The following is a 21,277-nucleotide window of genomic DNA, read 5'->3' on the forward strand; positions in this document are numbered from 1 at the left end:
TCTTTACCTTCAGGGTTCACCAATAAGTCTCCTTCAGACTGATCCTATTTTAAAGCATGTGAAATCCCTATACGGGGAAATGAAAAAAAGTTTGGACAATGCCATGTTGAAGGGCACAGTAAGCTTTCTTAACTTGGGATGCTTTTTCACACTTATCAGTACAAGTTTTTCTCCATTTGGCTGGCTTGTTTCCAAAGAGAAGAAATCTAAGTAATAAATATTTAAAATATCATCAAGTCACTTCATTGCAAAGAAAGGCAACTGCTGATGATTTGGGACAAATTTATGGCCAAAGTGATATTGTGGAAACAAGTGTTCTTTATCCATAATCTCTGCAAATCCCAATGTCCCCAGACATTGTAGGGCATCATCTCAAGAGCTAATAATGCGGAATTATTACCTGTGCTGTCCTTTAGAAAGAATTGTGCAAGGTTATTTATTCAGCAATTATTCTATAGACTTAAGGAAATTTAAGGTTCATCTTTATAACTCTTGCCCCCAAATTCTTGTCCCATAGTTCGTCTTAAGTGTGTAGAGTTCAGGTTCATCATTATCATTTGATGTTAAAGGAGGATGTTTAAAATCTTTTTTTAAAAAAAAAATATATTTTATTAATTTTTTTACAGAGAGGAAGGGAAAGGGATAGAGAGTTAGAAACATCAGTGAGAGAGAGTCATCGATCAGCTGCCTCCTGCACGCCCCCCACTGGGGATATGCCTGCAACCAAGGTACATGCCCTTGACAGGAATCGAACCCGGGACCCTGCAGTCCACAGGCTGACGCTCTATCCACTGAGCTAAACCGGATTTGGCAATGTATAAAATCTTAATGCAATGTCTGGGTTTTGCTAGGGACTGATCTGTGTGAATCTCCTGATGATCTCAAGAGTGGGACATCTGCCAGGAAATTGCTTCTATGTGGTGACTAAACATTGAAAGCCTTTCTTCCATATGGCAAATACTGAGAAATTTGGATTTTTCACAGTTTATAAAATCTCCTTGGGGGAAAAAAGTGATTTTTTTTTTTTTTTTTTTTTTTTTTAAAAAGAGGAAATTTCAAGAGATTGTGAGTTTATTTCTATATTTTAGTGGTTGTCCACCAGGAGCAAGTTTTCCCTCCAGGGAATGCTTGACAATGTCTGTAAACATTTTTGGTTGTTGTGATGTGGTTGTGATGGTGGTGGTGGGGGGCTACTCACATCTAATAGATAGAAGCCACTGATGCCACTAATCTTAATATGCACAGGGCAACCCTTCTTCCTTTTCTACATAATAACATTTTTCTGTACTAAGTGCTTGTGTTTCTGAGGTTGAGAAACTTGTTATAATGTGTTTTAACAGTTTGTGTGATTTGGGATGGCCCGAGACTAAAGGCCGGCATATGCTAAGCCAATCTTTCCAAAGTACAATTTTTCAAAGTACAATTTTACAGATCAGAAAGGGTAAGTGCTAGGTAAGCCCTCTGCCTTCCCCTGGATTCAAAATATCTTCCTGTCAGATCAAAATCCCCTTTTACAAACACTGAAATTACGCATACTATGCAACTGCAAAAAAAAAAAAAAAAAAAAAAAAAGAAGTAAGAATTACCTAAAAAAGCAAAATAAAATGGCTGAACCCTTATCCCTTCCCTCACTCCTCATAAAAATATTAGATTCCGCATGCACTATCATTAGCCTTTTAGTCAGTCAAAACAAACAGCAACAAGAAGGAAACAGACTCCATTCTCCCCCTTGTCTTAAGCCTGTAAAACTGTAGTTCATTCGGGTTAAAGTATTTTGCATTTTATGACCACTTCAGTTTTCTATGGAAGAGAAACATCAAACATCTTTATCTAATTTATTAAGCTGTATATTGTCCAGGTTTGGCTGATGATTGGAGTATATTTGCCCTTTCCCACATATTTGAAGAGAAAAGGAACAGATGTATTTGCCTTGTTGTATTCTTAAATGTTCATGTTAGTACCATCTTCACAGCTCCTCATTGTTCTTTTTTTCCATAGTAATCACGCTGCCCTATAACTTTTTAAAAGGTGATTTATTTATTTTTCCAGTGATTAGACTGTTCTGCTTTTTAAAAATATCCTTGGTTTGGGAATGAAAGCAAATAAAGCGGGGAGAGGATACCACACACATTAAACGAAATATGTTGAAGTCCTCACTTCAGTACCTCAGAATGTAACCTTAATTGGACCATTAAAGATCTAATCAAGTTAAAATAAGGTCACTCATATGGGCCCTAACCCAATATGACAGGTGTCTTTATAACAAGGGGAAATTGGAGACAGATACCCACAGGGAGAATGCCATGTGAATATGAAGATGACCATGTACCAGGAAAGGAAATAATCCTAGAACAGATCCTTCCCTGACATCCCTGAGAAAGAAGCAACCTGCCACTTTGATTTCAGACTTCTTGCCTCCAGAACTGTGAGACAATAATTTATTGTTGTTGAAGCCTCCCAGTCTGTGGTACTTGGTGATGGCAGCCCTAGCAGACTTATGCATGCCTACAAACATGCTATAATTTCTATCACCTCGAACAACTTCACCCTTTCTTGATTCCTCGTCTCCCTTCAGCTGCTTCTTCATTCCTCTCTTCTTTACAAAAATCCTTGATCATTCTGTATTGGCTCTCCACTTCATCTCCTCTGTTTCTCTTCCACCTCATTTTCTGATCTTTAAACACCGGAATGTCCCAAAGCTTAATCCTTCAAACTCTCTGCCTTTCTCTCCATACTTACTCTCTATGTGAATTAGTCTCATGGTTCTTAAACACCACCCATAAGGTAGCAACAGCTCAATTCACCTCTCCAGCCTGGACCTCTCCCTTGTACATCAGGGACATTATGAAAAGAGAGGAACCGCCTTCCCTTCTCAATGGTGTATCCAACTGGCCACTTAATACCTCTACTTGGAAGTCTTAATAACCACCTTGAACTTAGTAAGACCCAGTTTGAACTCCTGATTTCCATTCCCCAACCCCTAAAACCCCAAATCCCCCTCTCCCATTGTCTTCTGCATCTCATAGATAGCTACTCCGTCTTTCCAGTTGCCCATGTAAAAGACATCCTTGAATTCTCCCATTCTCTCATGCTGCTCATCTAATCTATCAGGAAATCCTGTTGAATTTACCTTTCAATTGTAAACAGAATCTGACCATATCTTCCTCCTCCCCTCCTCCCCACCAGTCTGGTCCAATTTTTCATCTTCTCTCACCAGGATTATTGCAATGCCGCCTAATTTTTCTGCTTTTGTCCTTGTCTTAGTCACTCCCAATTTCCTTCATTTTAACCTCAATAGAGCAAATAGAGTGATCCTTTAAAAATATAAATCAAATCATATAACTGCTTGCCATAGATCTCTCCAATGGCTCCTTATCTCACTCAGAATAAGAGCTGGAGTCCTAACTGTGGCATTTAAGGCTCTAGAATCTTCTTTCCCGCTTCCTGAATTCATTGTCTCTCCAAGCACATCACTTCCCTTACTTGATTCTCATGCATTCAGCTCCAGCCATGCTGATTTTCTTATAGAGATGCTGAGCACTCTCCTACCTTGGGGTCTTTGCACCTGATAATCTGTCTCCGGAATGCTTTCCCATGAGGAGAGATTGCATCCAAAACAGTCATCTCTATCCTAAGTGCTTTGCAGATATGGATGTGTTTCATCTTCAGATCTCTTCTCTATCTTCTTCTTTCCAGAAAAGTCTTCTCTGATTATTTATGCAAAGAAACAACCCCCTCCCACATCACCCTATTGTTTTTACTATGTTTCTGCCCTTAGCTCTTATGATAATCTTCAATGAGATACGTTTACTTGTTTTCTTACTATACATTTTCCTTCACTGGAATTATTATACATTTCAAGAAGCCAGGAACTTTATCTGTTCATTGCTTGTTGATTGACTGATTGACTGACTGATTGAATCAGCTGTGTGACCATGGCAAATTATTCGTCTTCCCTGTTCCTAAATACCCTCCCTCATTTTAAAAGTGAGAATAATAATACCTCCCTTCTTCTGTAGTTTTGTGGTGTAAAATGGATAATGCATGTAAAGTGCTTTTCCCAGTAGCTTGGAGGAATAAACACTTAATGAATGTTAGCTATTATTATTAGCTCTTATTTGTGATGAATCCATGTAACTAGGGACTTAATGTACCAGCTCTATTAATTCTCCAAGTTTTATAGCACAGTGTGACCCCATGTGTCCCTTTAGGCTAGTAAAGCGGGTGGTGAGAGGCTGAATAATAAGTCCCAGCCTTGGGTTTCGCTTATTCTGCCCCATAACATGCAAACACTTAATACTAATCTGGATTTTTCCCACCCTGGCTAATCATTACTTCTCAAAAATGCTGACCAAATCTGAAAATAATCTTCAGTTCTGTCATTAATTTAAAAAGTAATGTTTCCAGTGTGGCTAGCTTTCTCAAAACACTCTCCCAGTGAATTACATTCATTACTGTGGTGGGTATTCATTTTTGCTAAATTAATCTTTTAAGAGTGAGTAATGACCATAAGAGTTGGAACAGTTTTCCTCTCTGAGTAGGGATACAGTTTAGAAATCCAACATGGCCCGGCCAGAATGGCTCATGAGGCAAGCTGAGGGGTATTATTGCTATTATCATTAAAGCAGATGTAGTTACTTGATGTGATATCCTGACATATCCTTGGTTATATAGAATCTCCAGGATGCTTCACTGAAAATGATGATGACTTTTGCCTGCTAACTGACTCACATTTGGTCTCTACTCAGAGAGTGGTAAAAGCTATATATATGGTGTGTGTGTGTGTGATGCTTAACTGATGATGAATCGGCTCATTCTAAGAATATTAATTTGTGTTTTATTTCTATTGCTGTAGGGTTTCACTTTTATTCTCCATAATGTAGTCAGCCATTTATGTTCCATTAGCTTAGGGCCTTTGGGGTTATAGGTCAAAGGAGAAATTGTCAGGTGTCCCCAAGGACTTCCTGTCCTGTTGTTGGCTTCTGAAAGCTTGGGTTCATTGACAGGACTGATGGATCCTCAGTGAGAGAAGATGGAGGAGAACACCTGGAGAGGTGGAAGCTATCACAGGCAAACCCAATGGACGTCAGACCCCTGAGGTGAGGAAAGTCAGGGTTGGGCTGGAGGGAGTCTCTGTGTGGTGCAGGGGCCCCTGTGGGGACTGGGCGGGTGTAACAGGTGGACTGTGTGCTCTCCGGCCTTGAGAGCATGCTGAGGCTCTCAGAGCATCACCTCCTCTGAGAGGGCATCTCTGTGTTTCCTGAAGCCAAGCAGCTTCCCCTAGGAGAAAGGATGAGGAAGAGCCTCCGCTTTGAGTCAGGTTCCTTGGGGGTGGGGAGGAATTCTCTATACCCACTAGAGTTTGCCACTGGCTTCCTTGGCAAGAGGACAGAGAAGATTTAATTTGATTTGGAGAACTTCTGAATCAAAGTATTGTGAAAGGAAATCCATGCCTACCACATTTAGAGGCCTGTGAAAGGAAGGTGGCGACCACCCAGAAGGTGCCAGGAAGTAGAGTAGCCCGGACCAGGTGAGGCGCTCATTGGGAAGCCTGACCCAGTAAGTAAAGACATGGTCTGCTTGATGTTAGAGGGTGAGCTGGCCTTCTCTGTGTGATGCTGTATGGCTGAAAGCCTCTTAAAGGATTCTGAACTAGGAGAGTTCATATAAACCACGAGGACACTGAGTTTTACCTTCTAAATGAGAGGCTATTGGAAAGAATGAATTGTTTAAGGGGACATCCAGGGTTGGGGCAATGCTCCTCAGGTGAATATTGATGCATTTGCTTTAAGAAAACTATTTCTCACATCAAACTCAGGAAACACAATTCTAGGTTTGTTTCTGTAGTTCACTGAAAAAGGCGGAATTGCAGGTTTGAATAGAAAATGCAACATTCGTTGGACAATACTGATGACCACTTAAATAAACAGATTAAGTAAAAATAATGGGCACTGTTAACCAGAGAAGCATCCATTTGAATCACCAACAAATTCTGGTCAAAAACCTTGACTGCTGTGGTGCCAGGTTTTTTAAAAAGGACCATAGACCCCTAGGGCAGTCTGATAAATCTTCTGCACCCTTTCCCAGAATGACTTTTTAAAACGAATAGTGTAAAATGTACACATTTAAAAAGAAACCAATTGTATTGACAGAATTATCAAAGTACTAAGAAAGACAAACACGGGCTACATTAACATTTTTGCTTCTTTGTTAAGACATCAGAAGACAAGTAATGGATCTCATGATTACCATGACTTTAAAGTAGCGATGAGGAAAATGGTAAATTTTGAGAAATATGAAAATAGCTGTGCATTTTTGGGGGTGACCAAAAATACTCTACTATTGAAAGGAAACACCGAATTTGAAAGGAGCTCTAATATTAAAAGGAAATACTAAATTTTAGTTATAAATTAGTGAAAATAAAGATCAAATTCATAGATCAGATAAAAACAGATAAATATACAATGATTCGTGCATGTGTGTGTGTGTGGGTGGGGGGGAAGGGGGGAAGGGAGTGGGTAGAAGGGATTAGTTCCAATTTAGAAAATTTTGTGTTTTCTTCTATGGTTGGACTATTCACTTTCTGCCTCCTATGAGCTGTTTCTTGGAAGAATTTTTATTGTTTCCAAATAAAACAATAGGTTATAAAATAACCCTAGGAGAGAAGGTTTGGAAGATGGCATTGCTTCACAAAGAGAGAGCTGTGGTGAAACCGTGAGTCCAGAGAAACTTCGGGCTTTTTCCTGGAGCTGTTGGATTTGGCGACAGGCTCAGCCACTCCGGAGTCGGGAGAAATGGAAGCAGTGATCCAGAACAAAACCGAAGAGAAGTTTTAAAAGGCCCCTGCCTGGGAGAAGGAAAAGGGGGTCAAAGGTCAGGCTACCAAAAAAGCAAACGCCCATACCTTCTGATTTATTCACTTTTAGGGAAGGCTGGGTTTCTTCTGAGGGCATGGCAGTTTCTTAATCAGAGCAAGCTAGAATATTGTTTTTATGAGACTGATCTCTCCAAAAGAGAGCTGAATGTCTTTTTGAAGTTCCTCTGAGTATCGGCCCTGCTCATTATTTTGCATGCGGACCAAACAACATGGACTCAGCTATTTTTCCACAGCAATGATAGAATTCCACTGCGAACATGCAGCAGTGAACAACAAACTGTTGTCTAAGCTTGCTGTTGAGTTCCTCAGAGCCAGCCCTCTGCTTGGATCTCAGTGAAGCGTATTCCCCTGTATTGTAGGCCTCTTTCTCTTTCACATCCACCCACCCACCCACCCGCTTATACACACATGGGTTGTGTTTTTTTTGGTCTGGTGTACATGCATTCTATTATTTTTATTCTATTATTTGATTACACTTGAATTTCATATTTTTAAGGGAAGGTTAGGGGAAACATTTTTGGGAAAAGCAAATGTCAAGTATTTTTAAATGATTGATTCTGTTTTAAAACAAAACAAAACAAGACAAAACAAAACAAAAAGTGATTACAAGGTAACCAAGGCAGCTGAAGCATAAAATGAGAGTAAGTGTGCATGTGGGCTCAAGCATAAAAATGCCATAGTCGTTATTAGGAAAAAGAAGCTTAAATATCTGATGAGTCTACGGGTCCCATCAGAGGTAAAGTAAAGGGCATACGTTTAGCTTAGATTCTAGGTAGCACCTCTGATCTTGAATTTTAAGGACTGTTCCCTATTGTAGCATTTAAGTTATTTATCCCAAGCAGTCTGGTATCAAACTTAAACTATATCATTTAGCGTATCCAACAAACTTGTGACCAGAAGCACCTCCACAGAGTAAAGACCTTGGAAATAAATATATGGGCAGGGCTGTGGGAGCCTCAATGTGGAGTTGCTTAGCACTGGGTTCAAGGTCACTGGAAGGAGAGATAAGCACTTGTTGGTTCTTGCTTCTCAGGACGTGTGATATCAAGTCTCAGGGTTTGGGACTACAATTATTTCTTCTTCTCTAGAAAATTCTTTTCACATAAAATGTCAGCTTTAAAAAGTCTGTTATGGATGGGTCACTCAAGACATTTTATTTTGTGGAGAATAAGTTGGTAGCCAGCGAAACTAACTTCATTCTTGTGATCTTCAAGTTCTCCATTCCAAAGGTTACGGTCCTGGTATTTCTTTAAGTCTGGAAATTCATTTTTCTTCTGCTAATTTAGATTATGGGAAACAGAAGCTTCCTCCCCACCCCCCACCCCCCCACACCCACCCACCTCTCCTTCTTCTTTTAATTTACCTCTCTTCACTTTGGATATCTAGATATTTTATTTTAAATTTTTTTTTTCATGATTGTTTTCTTTAACCACAGAGTCAAATGCTTCTACCAGTCATTTATTTGGAACCAGTCTAGTGGGAATCCAATCCCAAACCAAGGTGGCTGCTTTTCTCTCCCTACAGCAAAGTGAAGATTAAGCTAGCTTGTGCTTTCTTTATGAATAGACTCAATACAACTTTTAATCAGTGTGGACAAAAAAGCTTACTTAGATTATTGAAGTGTTAGATTGTCCTGGAAAGTAAGATAATTGTAAACTAGATGCAGAGTTTCCTTTATTGGACTTGTACAAACTACAGCAGGAGGAAATAAGACCTATCTGATTCACAAAACATTTCTAGACTTCCAAATAGCATCTTTCCAGACATGATCTCAACAATATTCATTCTTTGGGGGCCAAATAAGCTGAAGATAATTCACTCTGCTTTCAGGATAGAAAAGCTGGGGCTGGGGTAGAGACAGGCATGCAACCAAGCAGTGGGGGAGCTCAGTGGTGCTCAAAAACAGACATGAATTCCCCATCCTGGGCTTGTGGCGGGAGCCACACCACATGTCTGCTAAGTTTGTAAGTGTTCCTTGTGCTTGCTTAAAACAGGCAGGACACATTCTTCTCAAAGAAGACATTGCAGTTCACATTTGGGTGGCTGCTTGACTACGTCTGAGCAATATGTGCTCAGCATCCCTTGACGTTATGGCCAATTTATTTTTTATTAAATCACATAGTGGTGGTCTTGATAAAGCCATAATTCTAAGTGTGTTTTGGTGGTTATTTCAGACGGTTAAGCACCGGGAGTGGGGGGGCGGAGGCTACTGCTGCTGCTGTGGGATGGAGCTGGTCTTGGTCCATTTAACTGCTCACATGTGCCGAGACAGCCGCTGGGACGCTGGCTGTGCATCTGGGAGACTTTAATAATTTTTTCTCCCTCATATGCTAAATAAATTCTCCCTTTTTCCATTTATTTTTCCTTTCCTGGTCTAATTTACATTTTCACCTAAGTTACATTTTGGAGGCAATGAAGTGGATGGTCACTGCAGAGTTTCTTTAGGTTGTCCATTATTATCTTTAAAAACAAAAACAAAAAAAATGATTTAAAAATTATTATTACAAAAGTGACACCTAACCATTGTGGAGCATTTAGGATATTCAGAGTTAGTATTTTAGAATATATATACATTAATATCTTTATATTCTATTTTTTAAAATAAATTTGGATCATACTATGTATACTGTTTGGGATGTTTTTCATATGACAGTATATTGTGAACATGTTTTCATAGCTTTAAATAGTTCTCTACAATGTAATTTTTAAAGATTGCATAGTATTTTTTAATGTAATTTCCATAATTTAGACAATACTCACTTTTTGGACATTTATAGAGATTTTAATTTTCAGCTATTGTAATCTATGTACATATTTGCGGACCAATCTTTGAGTGTATTCGAACTGATTTCTTTAGAATAAGTTCCTAGGAGTAAAAATAGTGATCCAGAGATTAGGAACATTGTTAAGGCTTTCCCTGTGTATTATCCAATTGCCTTCCAGAAAAAAAAATACCTAGTTACCGGTCCATCAGGCACATCCTCCTGGCCTTCTCTTTACCTCCTGGCTTCTCTTTTTTGACAGGATGCCTCTTCACAAAATTGCAACCCCATGTTTTCAAATGATAGATGGTCTTCTACTTTTAATTATCTTTTCCTGAATGCAGATAGATCCTCAGAATCCTCCTCAACACAGAATGTTAGGCTTAAAAAACTGGTTAGAATGGTCTCTCAAGAGGAAACCTATTTGCCATATCTGCTTTGTGGCTGAAATAAGGTAGCAGACAGTTAGAGACCAGTGGACCCACGTGAAATGTCACGTCACCCTGCACTTGGTGGTACAATCTAGACTTGGTGGTAGAAAGGGAAGGACAGCACTGGAGCTGGAGGCCAGCACTGGTGGTTTTGAGAATATTCAGAAGTCAGGCCTACTAATAAGGACCAGGTCTCGGAGTGCTGCCTAGGATGCTCCTTTCAGATTCAAGGTTTGGCTGCAGCACCACAGGGATCTGAGAAAACTCAAGATGAATTCCTTAAGACTCTGGCCGCTCAAGAGGAACCCATCTGGGAAGGTCTCCATGCAGCTACTAGGACACTTACCCAGTTCATAGAGGGCCGTGATTTTTAAAATACAGGTTAAGCCACTATCTGTTCCCATCTCTGAATTTTCTGTTCCAACTTGTCTGGAGCTGCTGGAGGAACTAGCTGCTTGGGAATCAGAGTGATTAGCACTGGGCTGACGGCAGAGGCTATGGATTCAGACCTAAGCCCCTTCTTGGCGCCGCCTGAATGAGTATTTCCTGGCTGGGCCCTTCTTCTCCCATGACAGCTCACTGATCGCCTGGAGAACCGGGCCTTTAACCTCTGCAACGCTGTCCGTCTGTCTGTGCAGAGTGTGACCCCTCTGGACAGCCTCTCTGAGCGGCCTCGCACATCTGACAGCAGGAAGGGGTGGGGCGGTGCGCGCTGGCTTGCGATTTAGAACAAAACCAAGCCAGTCTGAAAATCCATTTTTTAACTGCCGTAGCTCGCACTCTGCCCAGCATTTCTCAACAGTTTTCTTTGTTGTGACAATGAAATCTTTCTTGTGCCAACGTTTAAAAAAAATCCTTTTAATTTTAATGATTTGCCTTAATTTTCTTTAAAAAAATTATACACAATAATTCAGGAAAAAAACAACAACCCTCGATGCTTTGGAACTTCTTCAGTTAGATTGCTGGCAGACTTATAAAAGCCCCCTTTTTTAAATTGTGAAATATGCGGGAAGTGGAGAATGTTTTTATTCATAAATCAAATATTCTTCTTAAAAGAAAACACGGTTTCTCAGATAACCTTTCTCTTACCTTCCTATTAACTCCCTCGTTTCTCAGCGAGGCTGTGGTCTGAGGGCATGAGGTCCGAAGAAGACATGGGGACTGGCAGAAGCCCAGCTGTTCTCCCTGTGATTTCCCCTCACGGTCCCTCTCTCTTCTTTTCCCTGAGCCCCACAGCTTCCTTTTCGGTTTTCGCAGGTTCTGCTGCTTTCTGTGGTTACCTAGTATAGCTCTGGGTAATATCAAAGCTTAGTCACTGAAATCAAGCATGTAGTTTGTGTTCTGGTGTTTGTGTGTATTAAGATCATAGCTTCATAAGGGTGTTTCCCCTTCACTGGCTCATTTCTATAAATGGATACCTGAAATGTGGGAAAGAAGCAAATTTCATTTCTGATTGATGGTCCCATTGCCTAAGTCTGGAATCCCCTCACCTCTTCCAAATGAAACAAAGCAGCCTTTAACAGAAGTTTCAAGGGGGTATTGGATACACTTCTTTTAAATTTTTATCTCCAGGATTGATTTACTTTATAACTGGAAGCTGTACCTTTGAGCCCCTTCACCCAACGCACCCCTCTCCCCATTTTTGACAACTTCTCTGTTCTCTGTGAGTTGAGTTTTTTGTTTTTGTTTTGTATTTTCTTTTCTTTAGATTCTCATGTAAGTGAGGTATATGTCTTCCCTGTCTGACTTATTTTACTTAGCACAATACCCTGAAGATCTACCCATGTTGTGGCAAATGGCAGGATCATATGTCCTCTAAGGTTGCTTCAGCTGAGAAAGAAAGAGTTGGAAGAGGTATACTGGCTTCTACCTGCCTTGCCCTAGTGACCCAAGTCATGTGCTCTCACATTTTACTGGCTCAAATTAGTCACATGATCTTGACCTAACTGCAGGGAGGCTCAGAAGTGTATCTGGAGAGCGGACCTTTCCCTGCCAAACACCTGTTCACAAATAAGAAAACTCTTAATAATAAGTAACTTGTGCAAATTCACACAGATATAAAATGGAGACGCTGGGTTTTACTCAGCTTTTTTGATGCCAATTCCAGTGAAATTATACAATGGCATCTCTCTAAATGTATATAGTTTTCTAATTCACACTCTCATTTAATCCTGAAGGCAGTGAGGCAGTTGTATTTGTGCACATTTGGAGGAAAACATAAGGAAGGACCCTGATCATTCCTGTTTTAAATATTATGTGGAATCCTGCTTTAATCATGATATTTAATGATGATCACTTTGCAGGCTTGTTGTGTTTGCATTAATCCCCAGGTAGCCAGATCTGTGATGAGGCAGTGTGACAAAATACCATTGGTTTTGGTGTAATGTAGATCTCTATTCATATTTTTGTATCATCACTTTTGAGCAAGTTACTTAGCATCTATTGCTTTCATTCTCTTCATCCATCTAATAGTAATAATATCTATCAGGTAAGCTTCTCAAATGTATAAATATAATATTTATAAAGTGCCTGAAAATAGTAGATACTCAATAAAAGTTATTTTTCTTTTTGCATCCCTTAAAAAGTAGTAATTTCAAGTTCATGAAGCAAAATATCTTATATTTAGAGGATAAAATACGAATCATTTCAATGATAAATAGATTTAATCAAATCTTTAAAAAATATAGTTGCAAATGCTTGTACAATGGAAAAAACACACACAAAATGCCCAAGTCAGCACTAAAAAACAATGTAAAGAAATCCAGAGATATAGCCACTGGCTGAATTTGTGAGGTTAGATTGATGAAATGCGGGCTGATTTGCATTTCTTGAAGTTAGTAAGGACAGGTTTTGATGGCCCATCTGGCACTATTTGTCTTTATGTCCCATGTTTTTATGTTGATTACCTATATTACACAGGAAGAAACAATGGGATGATAAAACTTAATTGCAACAGTGATGAATTTCCATACAAAAATCTGAAGCTATTGTCTGGTGGAGTAACCAGAGAACTTCCTGGGAAATGTCATAGCTGGGTGGGGTTGGGTGGCGATCCACATTTTGTGTGTTTGACTTGCAGGTCACATGCAGTTCCTCACATATCCCCAAGTCATTATCATATGAAGAGAAATACCTTTGGGCAATGACAACAGTGCCCGATTTTAAGCATACTGTGGCAGCACATCTTCATAGCTGTATGGCAAAGGTGTGTGTTCACATGTGGAACCCAACAGATACATTCACTTTCTTATTTCCTTGATTCAAACATTTTCAAGCCCAAGTCTTTAGGTTAATGCAAACCCCTGTTGCAAAAATGGTTTTAATTTTATGCTTCCTTCTCTGGAGGAGTGTGGTCACCTTGGTGTGCTTGTTATAAAGTGAACATTGAAAACAGAATGGTGAGAAATACAAAGAACTTGGAGTTCATCATTGTCCAGAGTGACTTTTCATAGAAATTGCCCAAAGCAGATCTCAGATGCCCTGGGCTATTTGTTCTGGGTTCTAATAAGTCTTTTGATTGGCAGAGTCTTGAATACAAAAGGAAAGGGGGCTTCCTCAGTGAAGTGTGGTATAATAAACTAGTGACTGCAAAGTGCCAGAGGTAAATTGTTGCTTTCTATTCGTAGAACTTCCTCTCACAACTTTTAAAAACAAAGTATAAAATATTCTGATTTTTAAAAATATATTTTATTGATTTTTTTACAGAGAGAAAGGGAGAAGGATAGAGAGCTAGAAACATAGATGAGAGAGAAACATCAACCAGCTGCCTTCTGCACACCCCCTACCAGGGGTGTACCTGCAACCAAGGTACATACCCTTGACCAGAATCTAACCTGGGACCCTTCAATCTGCAGGCAGATGCTCTATCCACTGAGCCAAACTGGTTTAGGCAAAATGTTCTGATTTTTATTAAAACCTATCCTGAGCCTTCTGGATAAATGGGAAAATAGGATTTTGTGAGTTAGGGGTAATTTTTAATTTGTTTATTCCATAACATTTCCCTCCTAAAGTATCAAGTGATGGTCACATTTTCATTTTCCCTTTTAGTTTATTGAGCCCCAGTGTTTTAGTGTTATAGTCTGTGTTTTAGATTTTGGAGTCACAGAGATACATAGACCAAAGAGGCCTCTGCTCTCATGGAGCCCATTCTAGCACACAGTCTAAACAGACCATGTAGGATCTTGGTCGCATACATTTTTTAATTGGGTCACTGGCCTCATTCAGGCCATTAGTTAGGTACTTCTATCTGATGGTTTTCTATATTCATTCAGTTTTTCCATCCATTTATTCATTTAAAGAGGGCCTAGAACCCACCTAGGGCTTCTGAGTAAATATCTTCCACACTAATAGAAGAGAGAGGTCATGGTAACTTTCCCAAGGCTTCTGTGTTCCATGGCACACACTTTTCAGTCTGTGGTTTCAATTTGGGATGTTGGAACATGGAGATGATGAAGGCTCACTGACAATAACAAACTTAAAATTTGTTGTTCTGCGGATCATGCTATTATGAGGAGTTTAAAATTTGGGAAATGGCTTTAAAGAAAATAAAAATCACAATCAAAATGGATACAAGTTATTAGAGATGACTTAACCAAAATATATTCAAGTTATTCAACTTGAAGTTAAGAGCCTGAGAGACCACATGCCCTTCCAATATTCCAATGTCCTTCTCTTCCAATGTGTTCCGAAGCACAATGAAGAGGGGGGAAAATCCCACTGGCTAAGAAAAATATTGCTTGGCCGTGCTGTAATTCAAAGCAGATTTCTAAATCTTCCTTCTGAAAATTCCTTGGGTCTCTGAGCTAAAGGAACCTCAAGCTGTGAATGTGGATGTTCCTCCCAGCTAGCAGGCTGGGAACCCAGCACCTTTTAACAAATATTTTGTCAAGGCAAATACAATAGAATTCAAGCCAACTTTCTGTAGCTTCCATCTTTCTCAGCCTGCTGCGAACTTGTGCCTATGCATTCTATGAGCTTAAGAACTCTTCACCAAATAGATCTGTGATCAGACACTAGACAAAGTGGTTGAACAAGGTAGGACCTATGTGCATTTCCTTCTGCACCCCACACCCGCCCCTCCTGGCTTTTCTGTCTGTACTTAGGGTAGTTCTCATTCTTTGATCACTTGGCATGGAGCACACTATGAATTCTCTTCTTTCTCTGCCCCTAATAACCTCTGGTTTCCATTTTTTTTTTTATATTTTATTGCCAAGATATCTGTTTTCTTGCTCTATTTACTCACTTTATTTCTTCTTCCTAATGTCCCAATCACTCTTCCAATACCTCACTCTACTGAAATTGCTTCTGTCAAGGTGACTATTAACCCCAATGCTATTAAAACCTAAAGTCACCGTTGGGTTTTAGCATTGGCCCCCTTCCTTTGAAATGTCCTTGTGCCTCAGCCACGATGATGGCACCCTCTACTGCTTCTTTTTGTCCCCTCTGGTCATGTTTCTTAGCATCCATTGCTGATGCTTTTGCTTCTGCCCAAACTCAAAAGGGAAAAAATCAGCCCCCTAATCTACAATTTCTAGGTGATCTTATCCATTCTCAGGTACTTATTTGTTTTATTAAGGTAATATATTCACTTGGCTGAACATTTTAAAACATAGACATAAAAAAATACATGTGAAAGTTTGTCTTCACTTCCACATCCTCAGTACTGCCTTAGACTCAATCACTTTTAACCATTTGTATTTTTTTTAACTCTTTTGCTTTACCCTCAGTACTCTAAGTGGTAATTCTATACTTCTATTGATTTTTAAACTTCAGATAACACCTCTTAATTCTTCATGATGAAAGAAAAGGACTTTACTTACTTACACTTCCCCACAAATTTTTTGTTGTTATATTATTGGTAGTTGTTCTATTGATTACCTTTACAGAATACTTAAACCCCATAGATATGTCACCAACATTAGATGATCATCTTGCCTTTTGACTATGACAGGCAGGAAGGGGCCATTCCTGTGTTCACTCTGTTCCCTCCAACTAACTTCTCTGAGCTGCAAATTACTTTTAAGTCACCTTGCTTTCCCTTTGATTCTTTTTCTCTTTCTCTGTCTTCTAGCAGAGTGATCAAGACTTTCTATGCCTCAGGTCCCTTTACTGACTTGAAAAGCTTTATTTTTTTTTCAATGGTTATTCTTAAAATTTTAATATGCATACATTCTGTCTTCTAACATTGGTCAATGTCTCCTTCCTCTTCTGAAGGAAGGTAGAATCATAAAATACTTTAACTGCAACTCCTTCTTCCTGTCTTCCATGTTATTATTAGTTGATATTTTGGTAAACCTAGTTTTATAACCTGCTACAATACATTATGTAGAATTACCAAATGTACCATGGTAAGAGCCATGGAGGTCCCCTGCTCAAATGTCCCTTTATTGCATGAGGGTAGTTAGCTGACAGCCTCCATTTGCTGCACCTTCAGGGCCCACCAGTGTTCATGCTGAAGCTCTACTTCCCCTAGGCTGCTCCCAGCCAATGACCAAGCTCAGGAGGTGCACTGGAGCCAGGTACTTGGCCTTGCATGGAGCACCTTTCCCAGGCCACCTTGGCGCTGGGGTTTCCTGCTGGCCTGAGATTTTTCTCAGAAATGTGTGACTATCTTAGGCTCTTCCTTCCTGATCCTTCTTCATTCTCCCTCTCCTTTACAGGTGTCAGACCTGCATCATGTCTGATGAATTTCCCTGACCATTCCTGATTCTTCTCCCCTTTATTTCCACAGCTATTTCCTTGCAACAAATCCCTTGCACTTCTGATTCCATCATGGTGTCTGCTTCCTGGAGAATCTAAAATTACACAAACCTTTTCTAAGCATTCCTTTGTTCATTTGTGTTTTGTGTACTTCTGTCATTGAGTTCAGCCTAGATGTTTTCTTAGAGCATCATCTCATAATCTTTTGTTTGGCCTACAAGGTCCTGGATGACCAGATATCTCCTTACCTGTCCAAACTTATCTCACATCTCCACCAAGTATGCGTCAGTCCCATAGGCCTCTTATTACCTTCTCCAATAAGTGAAGCTTTTTCTTCTCAAGGGCTTTATTTTGTGTATGTGTGTGCTGGCTCCTCTGCCTGGAAATTCCTTCTCTTATTCTTGGTAGAGCTAACTCATTCTCATCTTTAGATCTCAACTTAAATGTCACCTCCTCAAAGATGCCTTTCTGATTACATCTCCCACAGCAGGGGTCCTCAAACTTTTTAAAGTGGGGGCCAGATCACGGTCCCTCAGAGAGCTGGAGGGCCGGACTATATGAACTACTAATTCCTACTGTAACACCTTGGCTGCGCTCACTGCCCAAAAAACCTGGCGGGCAGGATCAGACTCCCCTGGGGGCTGCATGTGGCCCGCGGGCCGTAGTTTGAAGACCCCTGTCCCACAGTTTCTGATGAGACTTCAGCCAACGGAATTGTTGTTTCTATGTATAAAATTTGTCATTTTTTTTCTTGCTGCTTCCCATATTTACTCTTTATAGGAGTGGGCAAAATAAATTTACACTTGAGAGTATGTGAAACAGAGTTTATTTTTGCATTATTATTAATTATTGTGTTATTTATTTGTGTTACAACTGTAAACCTACATTTTCCCACAACTTTATATTTGGTTTCTGAATCTGACTCTGACATCTGAGCTTGACTCTGACTTCTAAGTCTGACCCTGATGTGTGTTTAGCCTGCAGGTGTTCATAGAGCTGCTGTAAATTTATATGTTTTTTTTTTATATATATTTTATTGATTTTTTTTTATAGAGAGAAAGGGAGAGAGATAGAAAGCTAGAAACGTCGATGAGAGAGAAACATCGACCAGCTGCCTCTTGCACACCCCCTACTGGGGATGTGCCCGCAACCAATGCACATGCCCTTGACCGGAATCGAACCTGGGACCTTTCAGTCCGCAGTCCGACGCTCTACCACTGAGCCAAACTGGTTTCGGCTATATGTTTATAATATATAAAATATATATATAAAATATTTGCTTATCACTATTAAAATTGGATTCTCCAATTTTTTCTTGTCCCTTCTCTTTGATTACATGCATGTTCTACTACTAGATATTACCTAACATGTACCTGAGACTATGTTCTATTCCTTCTCCCTCCCCCCAATTTTCCCCTGTATTCTCTGTGCATGATTTGGTTAGGAATCCAAGAAATACTTGAGGAAAGTACACTTCTAATTTCACATGGAAAACAATACAATGATTAGACATGTAAGTGTAGCAACAAATCAAAAGGTTTTATGTAGATATATGAAGGCCTTCCCCACATGCCTGTTGAATATCCCAGTTTCCCAAAGAAAATATTTCTGGTCATCAACAAAAAACATGAAATACCATTCAACTAATAGCATCAGTTTTGAAAAATATGCTATGAAAGTCAGAGATCTGTCTGTTCTGTGAGAGTGCAAGTGATATTTTCACCACCAGAGAAATTACAGACAAAAATCTGATTTTCATCTCATGGAGATATCTATTCATATAGCATCTATTTATGAGTTCTCTCCACCTACCCCACCTCATCATTTAAATTGTGATATATTTTTTTATGGGAACAATTTCAGATAGTGCTGTGTTTATACTAAGTGTTGAGTAAGAGAAAGGGAAAATTTATGCATTGTTTCACAGAGCTCACAGAAACATCAAAGGGAAATAAACTAGGGGGCTCTGGTCTTGTTATTTAGAACAGAAAGATGAAAACAATATTGAAAGGTGACAACGGGTTTTTTTGTTTGTTTGTTTTTAAATATATATTTTATTGATATTTTTACCGAGATGAAGGGAGAAGGATAGAGAGCTAGAAACATCAATGAGAAACATTGATCAGCTGCCTCTTGCACGACCCCTACTGGGGATGTACCAGTAACCAAGGTACATGCCCTTGACCAGAACTGAACCTGAACGCTCTATCCACTGAGCCAAACCAGCTAAGGCGACAATATTTCTATAGAAATCAAATATTTTTCTTAGGATTTTATTTATATATAATTCCATAATTAAAAAATATGCAATTTTTATTTCTCTACTTTGTTTTTAATCCTTACAGCTTTTCTCTTCTTTTAAAATGTAATAAGTCACATTTCATCATTACGGCTCTGTTAATGTGTTCTTGGTTAAAGTCAGGGTAATGATACTTTAAAGTATTTGAAAACAATATTTAAATAACTCTAAAAATACATATACACAAGGGCATGTACCTCAAGGGGAAAATGTCTCATATAAGTTTTTGAACCTGTTTTTGGTAAAAAAAATTTTAATTTTAAATTTAGTAGAATAACATATAAATACATAAATCTGTCTTCTACCCCCAATCCATTAGTGCTCAATTTAAAGTTATGAATTTTAAGATAAACTAATCAGAAACAGTTTTTCTCAAATCAAGCCAACCATCAAAACTCTTTTGAAAATATATTTTCTTCTATACATTGAGAATAATCATTGATCTTTTATTTATTGCTCTACTTCTTGGTAAATGAAAGCATATAGGCACAAAGAAACCCATGGGATATTACCATCTCATTGACATTGAAGCATGCAGTTGGGATCATGGGTCTCTGGGGAGGTGTTTAGCCCTGGGCAGTGGTTCTTTTTTCCTACTCCTTGGAGTGTTTGCCTCTCAAGCTGAGCCTGACCAGAAGTGGAGCCAACAAGAGAGGAATTTAGGCCCTTGGGATCTTATGGAGAGTATTTTGGTTTCCTTGAGGCTGCTCACAGTTTTGGCTCTTCCAGTTTTTCGTTGTAGGGCTGAAGCAGAGAACAGGAGAGAGGTGTTAGCATGGGCAGCATTAGGACTGGTCTCTTGATGAAGACATGGAGGATAAAGCACTTTTTAAGTCTCCAGTAGGTGGATCTTGTCTAAGCCCCTGGCTGTGGCTTGTGACTGTCCTTTGCTACTTCAGGGAAGGAAGAATGCTCAGACACCGAGTTGTCCTAAGTATGTGACTCCCCTGTTTAACTCAGGGTTAAGCAGGTTCCCTTATTTTGTTAGATCTCCTTCCTCTTCATCTGTTTTAGCCTCCTTTTAACACTTTTTTTTTCTCCTGGACTCCCAGTTTTTAGGTCTTTCCTTCTTGCCCAATCTATGGGATCTCAGGAAAGAGTCTGATATCAGACATTTATTTTATTGTTATTGTTGTGGGAGGTAGGAGGTGTATTTTAAGATTAAATCTCACTGTGGAATCAAAGTTTTTGTTTGTTATTAATCAAATCAATGAAGAAGTATTTGATGGAAAAGTAGGTTTATCTCACTTATTTAGCCGGTAGGCTGATGTTAGGCTGAGGTTGTAATCTAAAAGGTTTAGTATGCCTTACGGATCCCCAAATGATCTGAGGTGCTGGGATTCTCACTGAAGTGCAGGATGAGCTGAGTGGGTGATTAATTGGAGCCTTCCTGTGCAGAACAGAATTCTCAGCAAGCATCTCCTGATTACCAGTTTCTGTCTTATTCCAAAGGACTAGATTCTCCTGGCTCTGAAGCTGCACCGACAGTTTGCTAAGGAAATTCAGTCTCTTAAAGCCATTTCCAAGGAATATTTATTGGTTGAGGTTGATAAGCATCTCAGAGCTCCAGTTTGATAATGGGCTATCAAGTGATATCAGTCTTGGCAATGTTCTTTCAGGTATTTGTAGTAGTCATCAATCCTGCTTCTATCGTCTCCTGGAACTACAATCACAGTTTAATCTTAAGTGCATTAATTAATTAATTAATTAATTCATTCAGTACTTATTGGGTGTCAATATTTGTCTCTGGGCTAAACTCTGGGGGGTACTAAGATGGGTATAACTCCAGAATTTAATGATTGTTGGAGACCCTATAGCATCTAGTAAAAAACAAGACGATCAGGATAAAATACCACATGATGCATGAAAATTTTTTTTTTTGCTCAAGAGAGGTGAGAAGTAAAGAAAAGTTCTGTGAGCCAATTTCAGAGACTCAGGCTTTCACAGCCTCCAAGTGCCATGGAAACTCTGTTGTCTTTCAGTGCTTTTCGCTGTCTGTGTTCCGGTGAACAAGGTCAGCCTTGCTCGGAAATGAACAAGCAACCCAGGTGATCTCAGGAACTGAGGGGAAGTGCCCATGTCCTGCCTCTTCAGACTCCCCCCACTCTTGCTAACTGGTGTCTAGGATCTCACTAATAGAAACTGAGGTCATTGCATATTTTAGGGATGTTTAAATCCAAATTATATAGACTTACATCTAAAAAGGTGT

This window comes from Pipistrellus hanaki, assembly GCF_964339955.1.
Source record: "Pipistrellus hanaki genome assembly, chromosome: 5".
Classification (NCBI taxonomy): Eukaryota; Metazoa; Chordata; class Mammalia; order Chiroptera; family Vespertilionidae; genus Pipistrellus; species Pipistrellus hanaki.